The following is a 20,171-nucleotide window of genomic DNA, read 5'->3' on the forward strand; positions in this document are numbered from 1 at the left end:
ATTTTATATAAAAAAAAATAAAGAATCTTTTAAAAAAATAAAATGTATGTAGATGTAGTTTTACAAGTTGGTCAATTTCACTCTTGCTTCCATGAAGTATAAGGAGGATACAAAACTTTTTTTTTCTTTAGAAAAATCACAGCTTTTAATAGAAGCCATCGGTCTTTCTAACAGGGACTTTCCAATTCTCCGGGCTAACGGATGGCTACACGGGAGCATGCGGGCGATCGGGCCGCAGGAGCGCGCAGCTGCAGCCTTTTGGATGTATCAAATACATCTAAAAGGCTAAAGTAGTTAATATTAGTCTTAGCAAAACTACAAGAGACATATGTGGTGACATTTTAACCCTGATAAGTTGTAGAATGGAGTTTAGAGAGTTTTAGGGTTGAGGGCGAGGCCCATGTCTTGTGTATTCTTTTTAGTCACAAACTGAATCCAAAGCAATTCAATTTTTGCATATTCTGTACCAAAATAAAAGACTTGTAAAATGAAAACAAAGTGACAGAATATAAGAGAAAAAAAAACATGTATTGTTGCCATAGGGACTTGGCTTTTTAAATATGTATGCCATGAGGGTATATTACTATTATTTTTGCAAATAAGTTCTCGTAATCATCAATGGTGTACAATGAGAAAGCAACAAACACAAAACAGAAAAAAGACACCTTTAATTTCAAATACAATATTGTCACCCATACATTGTGCTAGGAACATATTCTAAATGTTATAATAACCAGGAAGGATAAGCAAATAAAATTTGTGGGTTTAACTTATAGTTAGCACTGTTTATTGTAAAGCTATAATGGATGTAAATGGGGTAACAGTAAAAAAGGGCGCAGGAGGCTAGTGGACAAATCGGGCGCCGCCATTCACTCCCATAATAAATATTGTTTACTGGGCGCCGAACGGGAAAAAAGGGCGCCCGAGAATAATAACGTTTTCCAACGGCGCCCGAAGATTTTTCATGTTTTATAACTGCTTGTGATGATTTACGTTTCCTATTTCAATAAAACATTATTTTAAATGTTATCCCTTACTGTTTGTAAAACATTATTATTCACGAAACAAAGCGATCAGTACGTAATGTAAATTGTAATATATTTTATCCCTTACTGTTTCTAAAACATTATTCTACACACAATACAGTGATCACTAAGGAGGGTCTTAGGTTTAGGGACCATCAGGGGGGTCTTAGGTTTAGGTACCATCAGGGGGGTCTTAGGTTTAGGCACCAACAGGGGGGTCTAGGGGTTAGGGATAGGTACAGGGAGGGTTATTTAGGCACCAACAGGGGGGGTCTTAGGTTTAGGCACCAACAGGGGGGGTCTTAGGTTTAGGCACCACCAGGGGGGTCTAAGGTTTAGGCACCAACAGGGGTGTCTTAGGTTTAGGCACTACCAGGGGGGTCTTAGGTTTAGGCACCATCAGGGGGGTCTTAGGTTTAGGCACCAACAGGGGAGTCTTAGGTTTAGGCACTACCAGGGGGGTCTTAGGTTTAGGCACCAACAGGGGTGTCTTAGGTTTAGGCACCAACAGGGGAGTCTTAGGTTTAGGCACTACCAGGGGGGTCTTAGGTTTAGGCACTACCAGGGGGGTCTTAGGTTTAGGCACCAACAGGGGGGTCTTAGGTTTAGGCACCATCAGGGGAGTCTTAGGTTTAGGCACCACCAGAGGGGTCTTAGGTTTAGGCACCACCAGGGGGGGTCTTAGGTTTAGGCACCACCAGGGGGGTCTTAGGTTTAGGCACCACCAGGGGGGTCTTAGGTTTAGGCGCCACCAGGGGGGTCTTAGGTTTAGGCACCACCAGGGAAGTCTTAGGTTTAGGCACCACCAGGGGGGTCTTAGGTTTAAGCACCACCAGGGGGTCTTAGGTTTAGGCACCACAAGGGGGGTCTTAGGTTTAGGCACTACCAGGGGGGTCTTAGGTTTAGGCACCACCAGGGGGGTCTTAGGTTTAGGCACCACCAGGGGGGGTCTTAGGTTTAGGCACCACCAGGGGGGGTCTTAGGTTTAGGCACCAACAGGGGGGTCTTAGGTTTAGGCACCAACAGGGGGGTCTTAGGTTTAGGCACCACCAGGGGGGTCTTAGGTTTAGGCACCACCAGGGGGGGTCTTAGGTTTAGGCACCACCAGGGGGGGTCTTAGGTTTAGGCACCAACAGGGGGGTCTTAGGTTTAGGCACCAACAGGGGGGTCTTAGGTTTAGGCGCCACAAGGGGGGTCTTAGGTTTAGGCGCCACCAGGGGGGTCTTAGGTTTAGGCACCACCAGGGGAGTCTTAGGTTTAGGCACCACCAGGGGGGTCTTAGGTTTAAGCACCACCAGGGGGTCTTAGGTTTAGGCACCACAAGGGGGGTCTTAGGTTTAGGCACCACCAGGGGGGGTCTTAGGTTTAGGCACCAACAGGGGGGTCTTAGGTTTAGGCACCACCAGGGGGGTCTTAGGTTTAGGCACCACCAGGGGGGGTCTTAGGTTTAGGCACCACCAGGGGGGTCTTAGGTTTAGGCACCACCAGGGGGGTCTTAGGTTTAGGCACCACCAGGGGGGTCTTAGGTTTAGGCACCACCAGGGGGTCTTAGGTTTAGGCACCACAAGGGGGGTCTTAGGTTTAGGCACCACCAGGGGGGTCTTAGGTTTAGGCACCACCAGGGGGTCTTAGGTTTAGGCACCACAAGGGGGGGTCTTAGGTTTAGGCACTACCAGGGGGGTCTTAGGTTTAGGCACCACCAGGGGGGTCTTAGGTTTAGGCACCACCAGGGGGGGTCTTAGGTTTAGGCACCACCAGGGGGGTCTTAGGTTTAGGCACCACCAGGGGGGTCTTAGGTTTAGGCACCACCAGGGGGTCTAGGGGTTAGGGGTAGGTACAGGGAGGGTTACTTACTAATTTTTTTTTAAAAGTTATTATACATTTCACTTTTTAAATGGAAGATTAACGTTTTCACAATTGCCGATTTCATGAACATTATTTAATGATTTATACATTTATAAAAACGAATATTTAAATGAAATATAGTACATTATATTTTTAAACGTTATCCATGCTTATCGTTTAAAACCCCGCGCCCTTTTTTCCCAGCGTCCCTTTTTAACGTGCCCTGTAAATGGAGAAATAGTGTGTTTTTTCAATTATTTACCTTAATTTCCCTTTAAAATGCATAGAAAATAAGGTATTTACTATACAAAATTTTTACACTCTAAAAGCCTAATTTGTCCTGAAAACCAAACAAACAATATATAGCTGTGATAAAGAGTAATAAAGTTATTGGCAAATGAATAGGAGCAGCGCTGGTATGTGAAAATTGCTCTCGTCCTGAAGTGGTTAACCACTATGGAATAACAGCTACGTTTAAATAATGTTACAACTAATCAAAAAAACGTATTGCAATTCTCGATTTAAAAAAGAAATGTAAAGAATTGTAACGTTTGTGCCCACTATTTTCTTTTGGTGCTTTACAATAGCTCCATCTGGTGGTAGAATGGTGGCATGGCGCATTCATTTGCTAGTACTACTGTAATCTGTATCTGAATTCCAACACAGGATTCTAGCTAAAAAAAATACTGATGTTGCTCCGACAGAGAAACTAGTGAAAATAACATGATGAATAAAACTGTTTTTGTTTTTTTGTTTTTTTTACAACACTCATTTATAATTGATGTAGTCAGTGCTAGCCCATTGCAAATCTTTCCTCTCCCTGATTTACATTCTGTAATGTATCATAGATGGCAGCATCTTCAGTCCTGTCAGGTGCAGCTCTGCCGAATGTTTGTTTCTGAGAGTTCCGCAGCCAGTGAAAATAATGCCTTTTCTCCCAGAATGCCCTGGAAGGAGAGTTCCGTATAGCTAAATAGCCTAGGCTGTGTCATCACTGGGAAGGCGGGGCTACATACCAATCTACAGCAATACATAGATATAAGAGGTGTTTCTGATGCTGAAGCCAGGAGAATTACCATAAAATTGAGTACCCTAAATAATTTACTGCATTCTAGTATGTGTCACTACAAGGCCTCTTTACTGCATTCTGAAATATGTCACTACAGGGCCTCTTTACTGCATTCTGCTATATGTCACTACAGGGCCTCTTTACTGCATTATACTATATGTCCCTACAGGGCATCTTTACTGCATTTTAGTTTATGTCACTATAGGGCCTCTCCACTACATTCTTCTATATGTCACTACAGGGCCTCTTTACTGCATTCTACTATATGACACTACAGGGCCTCTTTACTGCATTCTACTATATGTCACTACAGGGCCTCTTTACTGCATTCTGAAATATGTCACTACAGGGCCTCTTTACTGCATTCTGCTATATGTCACTACAGGGCCTCTTTACTGCATTCTACTATATGTCCCTACAGGGCATCTTTACTGCATTCTAGTTTATGTCACTATAGGGCCTCTCTACTACATTCTTCTATATGTCACTACAGGGCCTCTTTACTGCATTCTACTATATGTCACTACAGGGCCTCTTTACTGCATCCTGCTATATTTTTCTACAGGGCCTCTTTACTGCATTCTGCTGTATGTCACTACAGGGCATCTTTACTGTATTCTGCTATATGTCACTACAGGGCCTCTTTACTGCATTCTGCTATAAGCCAATACAGGACCTCTTTATTGCATTCTACTATATGTCACTACAGGGCCTCTTTACTGCATTCTGCTATATGTCACTACAGGGCCTCTTTATTGCATTCTACTATATGTCACTACAGGGCCTCTTTACTGCATTCTACTATATGTCACTACAGGGCCTCTTTACTGCATTCTGCTATATGTCACTACAGGGCCTCTTTACTGCATTCTGCTATATTTCACTACAGGGCCTCTTTACTGCATTCTACTATATGTCACCACGGGGTCTCTTTACTGCATTCTACTATATGTCACTACAGGGCCTCTTTACTGCATTCTGCTACATGTCACTACAGGGCCTCTTTACTGCATTCTGCTATATGTCACTACAGGGCCTCTTTACTGCATTCTGCTACATGTCACTACAGGGCCTCTTTACTGCATTCTGCTATATGTCACTACAGGGCCTCTTTCCTGCATTCTGCTACATGTCACTACAGGGCCTCTGTACTGCATTCTGCAAGGCCTCTTTACTGCATTCTAGTACATTTCACTACAGGGCCTCTTTAATGTCATCTTGTCTGTTTTCCTGCAGATCACTAACTGTCCAGTGGGCTTCAGCCTTTATTCCTACAAGTTTTGGTAAAATATATTACCTTCTTAGAACCAGGGCCGGCGCTACAATTAAGGCAAGGGGGGCAATTGCCCCCAGGCCCCAGAGCCCAGCCCCCCCCCCCCCCAAGCCTCTCACATTTTAATCCATATAAATATGTAATTAGTCAGGCTGAGCTGCTGGGTACTGCGGCCGTTGGTGGGGGAAGCTGTGGCAGCTGGCTGGCAGGTGAAGGAGGAAGTCCCCCCGCGTCCTGTCCATATGCAGAGTGATTGCGAGCGGAAGCGACAAACTCACATATCAGCACTGCCGGGAACTTCCACAAGTCTTCTCCCAGCTGTATCAGTAAAGGACCCAGAAAACAGAGACAGCTACCACACTCCTGATTACAACCCCCAGCCAGGAGCTAGGAACACAGGCCTCAAAGTTAAGGCAAACAACATTAAAGCAGTACTCTGCAATGCCAGGTCCATAAACAACAAAACAGCAGTTATTCATGATCTAATAGAGGCTTCAGATCTGGCTTTAATTACAGAGACATGGTTGGATCAGAACTCAGGACCCACTCTTGTGGCTGCGGTACCAGACAATTACTCAGTTTTACACTGTGAAAGGCAAAACCGCAAGGGAGGAGGATTAGCTTTGTGCTTCAAATCCAGTTTGAATATTAAACCCCTTGCTGTAGCCCCCACCCACTCCTTTGAATGTCTGGCAGCCCAGCTCTCAGCTGAGAAAAAAATAAACATACTGCTTGTCTACCGACCCCCTGATGCTGGCTCAGCTTTTCTCAAGGAAATAGCAGAACTTGTATCTTGCATAACACTGAAACACCCTAGGTGGATAATTCTGGGAGACTTTAACGCACGGGTCGATACATACTCTTCCCAATTTGGAACTGAGCTACTTCTCTCCATGAATGAACTGGGCTTCTCTCAAGCCATCAACCTCCCTACCCACAAAAAAGGACACACTCTGGACCTCATTTTCCATTCAGAACTCCTAATATCCAATGTGGAAATTGATCCAGTAGTTTGGTCAGACCACCACACTGTCCACTTCTCCTTTACAGCACCGGCTACAAAACACCAAGTGAAAGAACTAATAAAATATCGTTCTTTGAAAGGTTTGACACCACAGCACCTTCAGAACAGCCTCAATCTAGGCGGACTGACAGATCACAACTTAGGCCTTGAATCCATGGTCCTTAAATATAACCACAATGTCTCAGCCGCTTTTGACGCCATAGCTCCATGAAAGATAAAACGTTCCGCACCATTACATCACGCTCGCTGGTTTGACAACTCTATAAAGGAATTAAAGAAACAGGGACGCAGACTGGAATGAAGGTGGCGCAAACACCAGTCCCCTGATGACAAACTTTCCCTAACTGCTCACCTCAAAAAATATCAAACGGCGATTAGCAAAAAGAAGTCCTTATTCCTGTCTCACGAAATTGCAAATGCAGCCAACAGACCTGCCCAACTATTCCGCACGGTTGACAGTCTCTGCAATCCATCTTGCAGGAAATCCAGCATCAGACCTTCACAGGAACTGTGCGAGAAATTTGCCCACTTCTTCTCAGACAAAGTCTCCTCCATACGATCTGCCATTCAATTCACAGCCCCAGAAACCCATGCAGAGCCATATAACAGGTGCAAAAATAGCCTACCACCATGGTCTGATTTTTAAGGTAATCACTGAAAAAGACATCTTGGACATCCTCTCAAACCTTCGCCAGACTGCTGCGATCTGGACCCTGGCCCCACTAAGTTCATGTTGAAATGCCCTGAACTTTTTACACCGGCATTCCACAAAATAGTCAACTGTTCCTTACAAGAAGGGTGGTTTCCCTCTACTCTGAAAGAAGCAACCGTCAGGCCACTACTCAAGAAACCATCCTTAGACCCAGATGCTCTAAACAGCTACAGACCTGTCTCTAACCTCCCCTTTCTGGGAAAAGTTATTGAAAAGGCTGTCTACCTCCAACTTGAAGACAGGCTCTCCAGAAACAACATCCTTGACCCTCTTCAATCTGGCTTCAGGAAATATCACAGCTGTGAAACAGCCCTCACCCAGATTTGCAATGATCTGCTCATTGCAAGAGACAAGGGTCAATGTTCCATCCTGATTTTGCTCGACCTCTCAGCGGCTTTTGACACAGTCGATCATGGAATCTTGCTCAACAGGCTACAAAAGTACTGTGGCATAGATGGCATTGTTCTCCAGTGGTTCAACTCCTTCCTGGCTGGCAGAACACAAAGGGTAGCCTTAGGGCCCTTCCTCTCCAACCCTGTACCACTAAAATACGGTGTACCTCAGGGCGCAATATTATCCCCTTTACTTTTCACCATATACATGCTGCCACTTGGAGAAATCATACAAAAACATGGCCTGACATATCATTGCTATGCTGATGACACCCAGCTATATTTGTCATTCAAACCTGGCATCACAGACCCTACTCCACAAATAAACTCATGCTTAGCTGAGCTTCAGGAGTGGATGAATATTAATTGGCTGAAACTTAATGCTGACAAAACTGAGGTACTTGTTATCGAGGGCCAGGGCTCAACAGCAAAGCAGCCCCAGTCTCAACCAACACCGCTAAGGATAGGGAGCTCAGACCTGAAAAACTCAGACTGTGTGCGCAGCCTGGGAGTACTGATTGATAGGAAATTAAGCTTCAGGAATCAAATCTCAGCTGTTGTGAAACATTCCTTCTTTCATCTAAGGAATATTGCAAAGATTAAACACCTAATTCCTTCAGAGGATCCTCCAACCCTAGTTCATGCCTTCGTCACATCAAGGTTAGACTACTGCAACGTCCTCTAAACAGGCCTGCATAAGAAAGACTTACGCCGCCTGCAATTAGTACAGAATGCCGCCGCAAGGCTGTTAACGAGCCAACCTCGCCATTGCCACATAACACCAACCCTGAGCTCACTCCACTGGCTACCAATAAAATGGAGAATTCTGTTTAAGATTGGCTTACTGACATTCAAATCCTTGCACAATCTGGGCCCTGGATACCTAAAGGACTTGTTGCAACTGCATCACACCCCCCACAATCTTAGATCAAAAGGACGCAAACACCATGGTCACCCCCAGAGTCCACCTCAAAACCTTTGGAGACAGAGCCTTTTGTCATGCTGCCCCTACACTTTGGAACTCCCTGCCACACCCAATCAGGACAGCTCCATCCCTGGAAGCATTTAAGTCTAAACTGAAAACCTACCTCTTTAGTCTGGCATTCATGAACATCTGACTATCTCCTCCGTAACACAACCCAGCCTGCAACGCTGTATTAATCTGAGACACAACTATGCGCTTTGAGTCCTATGGGAGAAAAGCGCTTTACAAATGTATTGTATTGTATTGTATTCTCCCCATCACCAGGCTTGCTTGCACAACAAGTAATCATGAGTGATTACTCATCAGAGCAAGCCTGCTCATCACACAGTTCTGTGTCTTCTCTCTGCTGCCCCCTAGTGGCACCTCTCATTACTGCACCACTAGAGGAGTCAGCGGAAGATAGGGAACTGTACGATGGGGAGAAGACTTGCAGAAGGTGGGTTATACTGTCACGTCCGCTGCCATTGCTCTGCATATGTGGAGGGGGGACTACTAAAACAGGAGCATCTGGCTTTACATACTAGGGGAGCCAATGGGGGCGTCTGGCTTTATACGGTGGCGTGGGCAGCACGGTGGCGTAGTGGTTAGTGCTCTCGCCTTGCAGCGCTGGGTCCCCGGTTCATATCCCAGACTGGGCACTATCTCATGGAGTTTGTATGTTCTCCCCGTGTCTGCGTGGGTTTCCTCCGGGCACACCTGTTTCCTCCCACACCCCAAAAACATACAGATAAATTGGCTTCCCCCCTAAAATTGGCCAAAGACTACAATAAATACACTACACAATATAGTCATATGCCTATGGGAGGGACTAGATTGTGAGCTCCTCCGAGGGACAGTTAGTGACAAGACTATATATACTCTGTGCAGCGCTGTGGAAGATGTCGGCGCTATATATATATATACTAAATAATAATATACTAGGGGAGACAATGGGGGTACAGCTTTGCTCCCTCCTCTGCAGAGTGGCGAGCAGAGCATTACCGATACAGCAGAAGAAACTCTCCGGCTTCCGACGTGCCAGCGTTAACGTCTTTCCGTAGCAGCGTCCAGCTTCCTCTCCCTGGCAACGAAAGCTCTAGTCATGTGACGCATGCATGTCTGCGTCACATGACATAAGCTGCCATTGTCAAACAGAGGAAGTGGCCGCTGCTGAAGAGAGAAGTTATCGCTGCTACGTTGGAAGCCGGTGAGTATCCTGTGCTGTAATTCTCTGCTCGCTATTCTGCAGAGGGAGGGAAGGGCTTTACTGGGCTGGGGCTGCCGTCCTGGACAAGGTCCCCTCGGCTATGACTACTGGCTGCCTGCAGTACATCAGGGAGGGAGGAAGGGAATGGCTTTACTGGGCTGGGGGCTGCCACTGGGGAACAAAATTTTAAGCCCTCCCTGAAAATAAGACCTAGCATGGTATTTGTGGCTGAAATTAATATAAGACAGTGTCTTATTTTCGGAAAAACACGGTATCTAATTCCTGGGGTCCCATCTGGTTATATATACCGGGGGGTTACCTAATCCTTGAGGCGAACATCTTGCTATCTATACTGAAGTGGAGGCTACCTACGGCAGCGCAGAGATGGAAGCGGGCCGGGGGTGGTCAGGAGGGTCCCCAAGTTACTTTTGCTCTGAGGCCCCATTGGAGCTAGAACCGGCCCTGCTTAGAACACCAGATATTTGCTAATATTGAACTCCACAGGAGTAAGAAGTTTGTCCCATGATACATTTCTTTATTGTCCCTGAGAAGACAGTCACATGACCAGAGTAGCTGGTTCTCAGCATGCCTATAGCCTACGTTACAGAGCTGTATAACGCACCATGCAGAGAGCAGATTCAGGCTTGGGTGGCCTTCATCAGTGAATATGGCTTCTAGGGGTTGGACGTAGGATGTGTTACAGAATTCCAGCTACATAATGGGAACCAGAAACAAGTGTTCCCCAACCCTGTCTTCAAGGCCCACCAACTGTGCATGTTTTGTGGAAATCCACAGAGGTAGTTAAAGTGAACCTTAAGTGAAAAAAAAACGAGTTCTACTCACCTGGGGCTTTCCTCAGCCCCCTGCAGCTGATCGGTGCCCTCGACGTGTCTCTCCGATCCTCCTGGTCCCGCCGGCGACCACTTCCGGTTTCGCCGTCAGGACCCGACAGGCTGGGAACGCGAGTGATTCTTCGCGTTCCCAGCCACAATAGCGCCCTCTATGTTGCTATAGCAGCTCTCTATGCTGCTATAGCAACATAGAGGGAGCTATTGTTGCTGGGAACCGATCAGCTGCAGGGGGCTGAGGAAAGCCCCAGGTGAGTAGAACTCAGTTTGTTTTTTTTCCGCTTAAGTGCCTCTTTAATCAGCTCTGCTGAGACACTAATTACCTCACCTGTGCATGTTTGGGGTTTCCTGCAAAACATGTACTGTTGGTGGCACAGGAGGACAGGGTTGGGGAACTCTGCTTCTAGAGCACAGGTGTCAAACACAAGGCCCCCGGGCCCGACGTGGCCCTCCTTGCCATTTTATGTGGCACTCGAGAGTTTCAAATGTGCATTCTTGTAAACAAAGGGGAAAATAGGCGCCCAACGTATGATAAAATTGCATCAAAACCACTAAAATGAAAGAAGTGTGAGGTGGCTTACCTCAATCAAGACAAATGTATATAATAAACAACGAACTATACTTTGCACTGGCAATGCATTTCGTGGGTCTTTGTCCCTTTCCTCAGGCCAAATACAGTGCCTAAGCAGAAGGCTTCATTGAGGCTTACTAAGGCACATTACACTTTTTTCATTTATTTTACCACATATCCTCGAATACAAGTCGACCTCGTGTATAAATCGACTCTAAAGGTGGCCACACACGATACAATAAAATGATCTAATTTTACAGCAATTCGATAAATATGATCAGATCTCCCCAAAAAATTGAAAGCTTTTTTTCATTCGACTAAAAAATCCGATCGGATTTCCTGGGTTTTTTTTTTCGATTTTTATCAATCCGGAATGCTGAAAATTTTTCTTCAATTTTTCTAAAGATTGTATGGTGTGTGTTAGATTGGCAGTTTATTTATATACACACTCTAGCAATTTTCGCAGAGTTTCCAATCATTTGTATCATGATTGGGGAAAAAAATGAACATACTGAACGTGTGTGGTACATTGGATATATTTTTGAAATGAAAAGCCGCATCTACACGCGTAGATGCGGCCGCGATGTTGCTTATCAATTGAGCCGCTGATGCGGCTCGATTGATAAGATCCGACAGGACGGATCTCCTTACCGCCGATTCCCTGCTCGCTCCCCGCGAGGGGACAATGGCAGGGAATCGAGCGGAAGAAAAGCGGCGCCGGCGGGGACGAGCGGGGAATCTAATCCGGCGCACGCGCGGCGAGCGGGGATGCGGCGGGGACGCAGAAGAGGCGATCCGGCAGCTAATCGAGGCCGCCGGATCGCGGCCGCATCTACTCGTGTAGATGCGGCTTTACAGTCAGAAAATTGATTGCAATTCTTAAATTGAACAGATATTTAAAAAATTGTATGGTGTGTGGCCACCTTAATATTTGACCTTCTTAAGCTGGAATTTTTAATTGATTTCAGTATAAGTCTACCCAGCAAAGTAAATGGCTGCACTTACAGCCTACACTGGGGACCAGGAAGAATTAACAGATGCACTTGGGGATCAGGAGGGATTACACTACATACAGGATCTTCTCAAATAATTAGCATATTGTGATAAAGTTCATTATTTTCTGTAATGTACTGAACAAACATTAGACTTTCATATATTTTAGTTTCAAATACACACAACGGAAGTAGTTCAAGCCTTTTAATTGTTTTAATATTGATGATTTTGGCATACAGCTCATGAAAACTCAAAATTCCTATCTCAAAAAATTAGCATATTTCATCCAACCAATAAAAGAAAAGTGTTTTTAAAACAAAAAAAGTAAACTTTCAAATAATTATGTTCAGTTATGCACTCAATACTTAGTCGGGAATCCTTTTGCAGAAATGACTGCTTCAATGCGGCGTGGCATGGAGGCAATAAGCCTGTGGCACTGCTCAGGTGTTATGGAGGCCCAGGATGCTTCGCTAGTGGCCTTAAAGGGAAGGTTCAGGGAGGGGATTAAAAAAATAAAAATAAATTTCCACTTACCTGGGGCTTCCTCCAGCCCGTGGCAGGCAGGGGGTGCCCTCGCCGCCGCTCCGCAGGCTCCCGGTGGTCTCCGGTGCCCGACCCGACCTGGCCAGGCCGGCTGCCAGGTCGGGCTCTTCTGCGCTCCATTTCCTGGCACTTCTGCGTCCCACGCCGGCGCGCTGATGTCATCGGACGTCCGCCGGGTTGTACTGCGCATGCGCAGAACTACTGCGCCTGCGCAGTACAGCCCGGCGGACGTCCGATGACGTCAGCGCGCCGGCGTGGGACGCAGAAGTGCCAGGAAATGGAGCGCAGAAGAGCCTGACCTGGCAGCCGGCCTGGCCAGGTCGGGTCGGGCACCGGAGACCACCGGGAGCCTGCGGAGCGGCGGCGAGGGCACCTCCTGCCTGCCACGGGCTGGAGGAAGCCCCAGGTAAGTGGAAATTTATTTTTATTTTTTTAATCCCCTCCCTGAACCTTCCCTTTAAGCTCATCCAGAGTGTTGGGTCTTGCGTCTCTCAACTTTCTCTTCACAATATCCCACAGATTCTCTATGGGGTTCAGGTCAGGAGAGTTGGCAGGCCAATTGAGCACAGTAATACCATGGTCAGTAAACCATTTACCAGTGGTTTTGGCACTGTGAGCAGGTGCCAGGTCGTGCTGAAAAATGAAATCTTCATCTCCATAAAGCTTTTCAGCAGATGGAAGCATGAAGTGCTCCAAAATCTCCTGCTAGCTAGCTGCATTGACCCTGCCCTTGATAAAACACAGTGGACCAACACCAGCAGCTGACATGGCACCCCAGAACATCACTGACTGTGGGTACTTGACATTGGACTTCAGGCATTTTGGCATTTCCCTCTCCCCAGTCTTCCTCCAGACTCTGGCACCTTGATTTCCGAATGACATGTAAAAGTTGCTTTCATCCGAAAAAAGTACTTTGGACCACTGAGCAACAGTCCAGTGCTGCTTCTCTGTAGCCCAGGTCTGGCGCCTCTGCCGCTATTTCTGGTTCAAAAGTGGGTTCATGCTTCCATCTGCTGAAAAGCTTTATGGAGATGAAGATTTCATTTTTCAGCACGACCTGGCACCTGCTCACAGTGCCAAAACCACTGGTAAATGGTTTACTGACCATGGTATTACTGTGCTCAATTGGCCTGCCAACTCTCCTGACCTGAACCCCATAGAGAATCTGTGGGATATTGTGAAGAGAAAGTTGAGAGACGCAAGACCCAACACTCTGGATGAGCTTAAGGCCGCTATCGAAGCATCCTGGGCCTCCCTAACACCTGAGCAGTGCCACGGGCTGATTGCCTCCATGCCACGCCGCATTGAAGCAGTCATTTCTGCAAAAGGATTCCCGACCAAGTATTGAGTGCATAACTGAACAAAATTATTTGAAGGTTGACTTTTTTTGTTTTAAAAACACTTTTCTTTTATTGGTCGGATGCAATATGCTAATTTTTTTAGATAGGAATTTTGAGTTTTCATGAGCTGTATGCCAAAATCATCAATATTAAAACAATAAAAGGCTTGAACTACTTCAGTTGTAGTGTAATGAATCTAAAATATATGAAAGTCTAATGTTTATCAGTACATTACAGAAAATAATGAACTTTATCACAATATGCTAATTTTTTGAGAAGATCCTGTACTGCACTACACTAGATACAGAGTTGCAGCCATCAACCCCTCCTGCCCCTCAAGTGCAGCCAATACCTCCTCCAGGCCCCCAACTGCTGCAATTATTCAATCCCCTTCCTGCAGCCCAGTATTCAGCTGCAGTTCCTGTCTCATCCACTGAACTGATTCGGTTCAGTGTGATGAGCCGGATCACTCAACTCACTTGGAAGAAACGACTCAAATGAACCGGACATCGCTACTTACACAGCACTTGGAAGGAGGTAAGTCCTGCCGCTGCCAGCCACCTGCAAACTTTAGTTCTGGAGGGGGAGAAGGAGGAAAGGGGAGCCCTGAGGGGGGGAGGAGACGTTCCCCGCTGTGCCCACTGTGACGCCAGTCGTCCAAAACGCATAAAAATCGCAGATCCAGCAGTTGTTTTTGATCACCGCAATCGATCGCACATCTATTGCAAGGCTCAGAATGACAAACTTAGGTTTTTAGATAGACAGTTCTGGGAAAGGTAATTAATTGCGTTTAGCACTTAGCTGTAACAAGCTGGTTCCCCGGCCCCCTGGAGAGCTAATGGCCCCTCTCAGAGGATATGTCAGCTGTTTCAGCTCTGATAAGGAGGCCTAGATTCAGCCAGGCAGGCTACAAATCCCCGGGAGGTCTTGACACTTTGCTCCCTGGTAAGGATCAAAGGGAAGCCAGTTGCCAGCACACACCCTGAATGACCTGAGGCTCATAGCATAATCCATAACTTCCCAGATCTGTCATATTTCTGGGGTTCCTGAGATGGCAGCTTCGCCAAATGTGGGGAAAGTGTAGCATGAGTCCCGGTGCTGGTTCTGTGAAATTCCCAGAACTCTGTCCCCTAAACTCTCATAGCAATATGGGTTTGAAGAGATGGGGGGTAAATTCTCATGATAGACCTGTCATATTTCATGTCCTAGGATTCGTAAAATCATGCTGAGTGTGAATATGCGGTATAGGTTTTAACTGCCCCCACGTGCACCCCAAGATGGGCCGACCTAGAATTCTGCCAGTCTGAGGGTCTGTAAGGATGGGACAGCCCCTGCTCCATGCTCCCGAGGCTGGACTTGTGCCTGTCATAGCCACTCCCTGCAGCGAGGGGTGATAAAACTAGTGACAGGCTGAAACGCAAGTGTCCTCCACCTTGAAACACCATCTTGATCACATCTGTGCCAGCTTGAGGATATGCTGGCATCCACCTGCTCTGAACTCTGAACTTTGAACTGAAACAAAAGGAACTCTACAAGTTTTTCCCACAAAAGGACATCTTTCCACGAATCTAAGAATTTTTTTATCCCTTTTAGTTTCTTTTATACTGTGTTATCATTTGTCTCTATAATTGTTGATTTTAACGATTTTCTGTATATATTAATTATTTATATTGCACGTAAATAAAGACTTTATCAATGTAGTTTACTGTTCCGCTACACCTGCTATACAGCCATACAAAGAAACTGAACTCAGGTCTCTGAGGAGTCGCTACTATTATTGATATCTAGACAGGATACAGCGTGTTTTAACCGTTTTATTTTCAGGATCAGTCAGTCAGTCGGTAGGGACAACTGGCCCATACCAGTGGTGGTGGCAGATATACCCTGAAATAGTGTGTAAAGTGTATTTCCGTAACCCACAGGCTCCCTTCTGCTTGGTCTGCGGCCAATTCCAAACGGTTTCTGCGCATTGACTGCGACCACAGTTTGCACGTTCTGTGCGCTGAAACTGTTTGGGAGGCATTTCACGTTCCAGCCACCAGGGCTCCTGTGACACCCACCAATCCCTCTTCTCTGCGCTGCCTCCCCTCCTTGTGGGGACATATAGCTACCTATTCTGGGGGCACCTATAGACCTGGCTATACTGGGGGCACCTATAGACCTGGCTACATATACTGGGGACACCAATACACCTGGCCACCTTTTCTGGGGACATTATACACCTGGCTACCTATTCTAGGGACAACTATACTTATAGCTACTTATACTGGGGACACCTGTAGACCTGGCTACCTATGCTGGGGGTACCTATTTTGGGGGAACTGCTGTCAGATTATCTGTATTTTTGAGGAACCGCTGTTAACAGATTAAGTGTATTTTGGGGAACTGCTGTCACATTGTGTATGTTTGGGGGACCACAGCTGCCAGATTACATGTATTTTGGGTGTTATGTGTATTTTGGGTGATCCACTGCCAGGTTTCGCGTACTTTGGGGAACTGCTTCCAGATTGTGTGTATGTTGGGGGAACTGCTGCTGCCACATTGTCTATTTTGGGAGAACCACTGCCATATTATCTGTATTTTGGAGAAACTTCTGCCAGATTATGTCTCTTTTTGGTGAAATGCTGTCAGATTACAACTAATTTTGGGGGATACACTACGGCAGAGCTCAAACTTCCCTGGCAGACCTTTTATACCACTGTTAAGGTCATGTATATTTGGCCCCACCCATGTCCACGCCCACAATATGCTTGACTGCACCCATTTTTGGCGCAGGGGGTTTTCGGGTGAGTCCACTCACCTCTTTTCCCAGGACTAGACCCCTGCATAGGACTATGGTAGGGATTAGATTGTGAGCCCCTCTGAGGGACAGTCAGTGACAAGACAATACTCTGTACACAGCGCTGCGGAAGATGCCGGCGCTATACAAATACTACTAATAATAATAATAATAAAAAAAGTATCACCACTTTAGTATTGTGGTTTCAAATGAAAAGAAACAGAAAGTGCCATCTAGTGGTAGAATTAAACAACTGATGTTGAATTATCTGACAGAAAAGCATACTGGGTTTTAGTATTTTTAGTATTAAGCATTTTCTTTCAGCAAATTTTTGCACTGAAAAATTGTATTATAAAGCAGAGCAATGTTTGTGAATGGGCTAGTTCCCATATAATGCGATTTTTCCTTTGTGGTTGTATGTGGGGGGAATACTGACAGCCTGCTGCCTCTTTTCGCATTCCCTAAGTAACATTGTGTGGGATTATTAGGCCCATTACAAAAAATGTCTGTGAAATTTTGCATTAAAACCCATATAAGACGCAATGCTGTTATTTTTCTCAAAAAACTTGCATGCGATTTTCCTTGTGCAAAAACACAACCGTAAAGTGGAAACATAGCTTAAAGAGTAACTGTTAGCCCCCAAAGTGAAATTTAAATCTGTACAGCAATGTTTTATTTAGTATTAAAGTGATCAAAAAAGCCAATGCGTTCTGCAAAAATCAATATAATTTTGCTACTATGTAGCCTTTTGCCCACGCTAACGACGCAAAGCCGCAGTGCCGGGCCGAGGCAGAGGCTGGAGAGGCTCCAGCCTCAGGGCGCAGTGGAGGAGGGGGCGCACAATTCATTTAGCGGTCATTCCCAATTGTGTTTGAAGCAGAAAGAAATAAGAAAAGGGGATACATAGCAGTGACTGCAAGCCAGATAACTAGATATTAAGGTGTTGGGGAGGTTGGGGGCCTTGTGGCACCTATTAGTCTAATAGCAATCAGTGTGTGACGGCTGGGGTGGGAGGGATGGAGGGGTGCCTCTTAGTGTAATAGCAATCAGTGTGTGACGGCTGGGGTGGGAGGGATGGGGAGGGGCCTCTTAGTCTAATAGCAATCAGTGTGTGACGGCTGGGGTGGGAGGGATGGAGGGGTGCCTCTTAGTCTAATAGCAATCAGTGTGTGACGGCTGGAGTGGGAGGGATGGAGGGGCGCACTTTGGTGTCTCAGCCTTGGGTGCTGAAGGACCTTGTCCCGCCTCTGCAAAGCCGCATATCAGATACTGATGACGAGCATGCAGAGCATGCCTGCCTATGTTTGCCCTCTCCCCCTCTCCCCCCTCTCCCCCCCAGGACCAGGTGCCGATCTATTTGCACCACAAACAGCTGACCGCTCTGACACGGAGACAGAGCGGCAGCACTTCCAGCCGGAGCACCGCAGAGCAGCCGCCGCCGTGCATCTCTCACATGTGATTCTCTCACATGTGACTCGGAGGCGGCTGCTCTGCAGTGGCTGCACTGGAAGTGCTGCCGCTCTCTCTCCCTGTCAGAGCGGTCAGCTGTTTGTGGTGAATAGATCGGCACCTGGTCCTGGGGGGGAGAGAGGGTTGGGCAGACATAGGCATGCTCTGCATGCTCGTCATCAGTATCTGATATGCGGCTTTGCGTCGTTAGCGTGGGCAAAAGGCTACATAGTAGCAAAATTATATTGATTTTTGCAGAACGCATTGGCTTTTTTGATCACTTTAATACTAAATAAAACATTGCTGTACAGATTTAAATTTCACTTTGGGGGCTAACAGTTACTCTTTAACAAATATGCTGTATTTGCAGACATGACGTCCCTTTAGGCGTGATTCCTTTCAAAGCCTGACACTGCCAAGGATATTTTTTTCTTCACTTATAGGACACCTGAAGTGAGAAGTATATGGAGGCTGCCATATTTATTTCCTTTTAAAGTGTAACTATTGGGCATAAAATCAAAGATTAAAGATTCATTTTTATCTGGTAAACAAGTAACAAGGATGTTAATCAGGCAATCCAAAAGTTAAAATCACTATTACTTTTCTTGTTGATAAATTATCATTCCCCAGTTTACCTCTTATTTGGTACACACAAAATTTGGTACAAAAAAGGAAGTTGCAGGGCATGCTGGGTTGTCCTTATTTGCTTCTCTACTTCCCCTCAGACTTAACTAATGCAGCCTGATTGGCTGAAGCCACTTTCCCTCCTGTTTTCCCCTCCCACACCTCTGTTCCTCTCTGATTGGCCAATATTTCTCATGCTGAGACAATGCGGTTTCTATAGTGGAGGACAGGCTATGCGTTAATTTGCATATATTCAGCAGTGTTGCTCTGGGAGACATCTCAAGCTCACTCCAACCTGAATTATCGCAAATTCTTTCTGTTTTAAGAAAGCAAACTTTTGTTTTTCATACACAATCAGGCAGAGGAGATAGGGCCTGTTCAGACTATCTGCGTATGAAGAATGCGTTTAAAATCAAAGAAACGCAAGTTGAAAAACGCATGCGTTTTTCTTGCGTTCTAATGCGTATTCTATTGCGTTTTGCACACACACGTGACCCAGGGGAAAAAAAAGAATTATGGGAACCGCAGAGGAAAACGGATGCTAAAAACGCAATAGTACGCGTTTTTGATACGCGTCCATAGACTTTCATTGCGTCCGTTTCTATGCGTGACGCACAGAACTGCGTGCAGCAATGCGGATAAGAAACGTATGCGTCTTATACGCATACATGTGAACTAGCCCATTCAAAAGCATTAGGAGCCGTTTCTATGCGTTTTTGGTATCCGGACACATTCCCTGAAAACGTCTAGGAACGCGCATAGTCTGAACAGGCCCTAAGGGAGGAAATTACATCAGAATTGGCTTTAAAATAGCCACACTGAAAATGGGAAATGCTAAGCAGGATTTTCTCTTTTTTTCGGCAGAAAAATCACTGAAATCAAAATGTGGACAGTGCAATAGATCTGTTATGCAAGTAGAGCAAGTATTTATCTACTTATATACAGGGCCGGATTTGTACTCTTTGCTGCCCAAGGCCATTATCACCAGCCGCCCCCCTTCAGTATAGGTAGCCAGATAACTCCTCCCCCTTTCCCTCCAGTATAGGTAGCCTGATGACCACACCCCTCCCTCCAGTATAGCTAGCCAGATAACTCCTCCCCCTTTCCCTCCAGTATAGGTAGCCAGATAACTCCTCCCCCTTTCCCTCCAGTATAGGTAGCCTGATGACCCCACCCCTCCCTCCAGTATAGCTAGCCAGATAACTCCTCCCCCTTTCCCTCCAGTATAGGTAGCCAGATAACTCCTCCCCCTTTCCCTCCAGTATAGGTAGCCTGATGACCCTTCCTTCTCCCTCCAGTATAGGTAGCCTGATGACCCCTCCCTCTAGTATAGGTAGCCAGATGAACCCTCCCCCTTTCCCTCCAGTATAGGTAGCCTGATGACCCCACCCCTCCCTCCAGTATAGCTAGCCAGATGACCCTTCCTTCTCCCTCCAGTATAGCTAGCCAGATGAACCCTCCCCTTTTCCCTCCAGTATAGGTAGCCAGATGACTCCCTTAATCCCCCCCCCCC

This window comes from Hyperolius riggenbachi, chromosome 6 (assembly GCF_040937935.1).
Source record: "Hyperolius riggenbachi isolate aHypRig1 chromosome 6, aHypRig1.pri, whole genome shotgun sequence".
Classification (NCBI taxonomy): Eukaryota; Metazoa; Chordata; class Amphibia; order Anura; family Hyperoliidae; genus Hyperolius; species Hyperolius riggenbachi.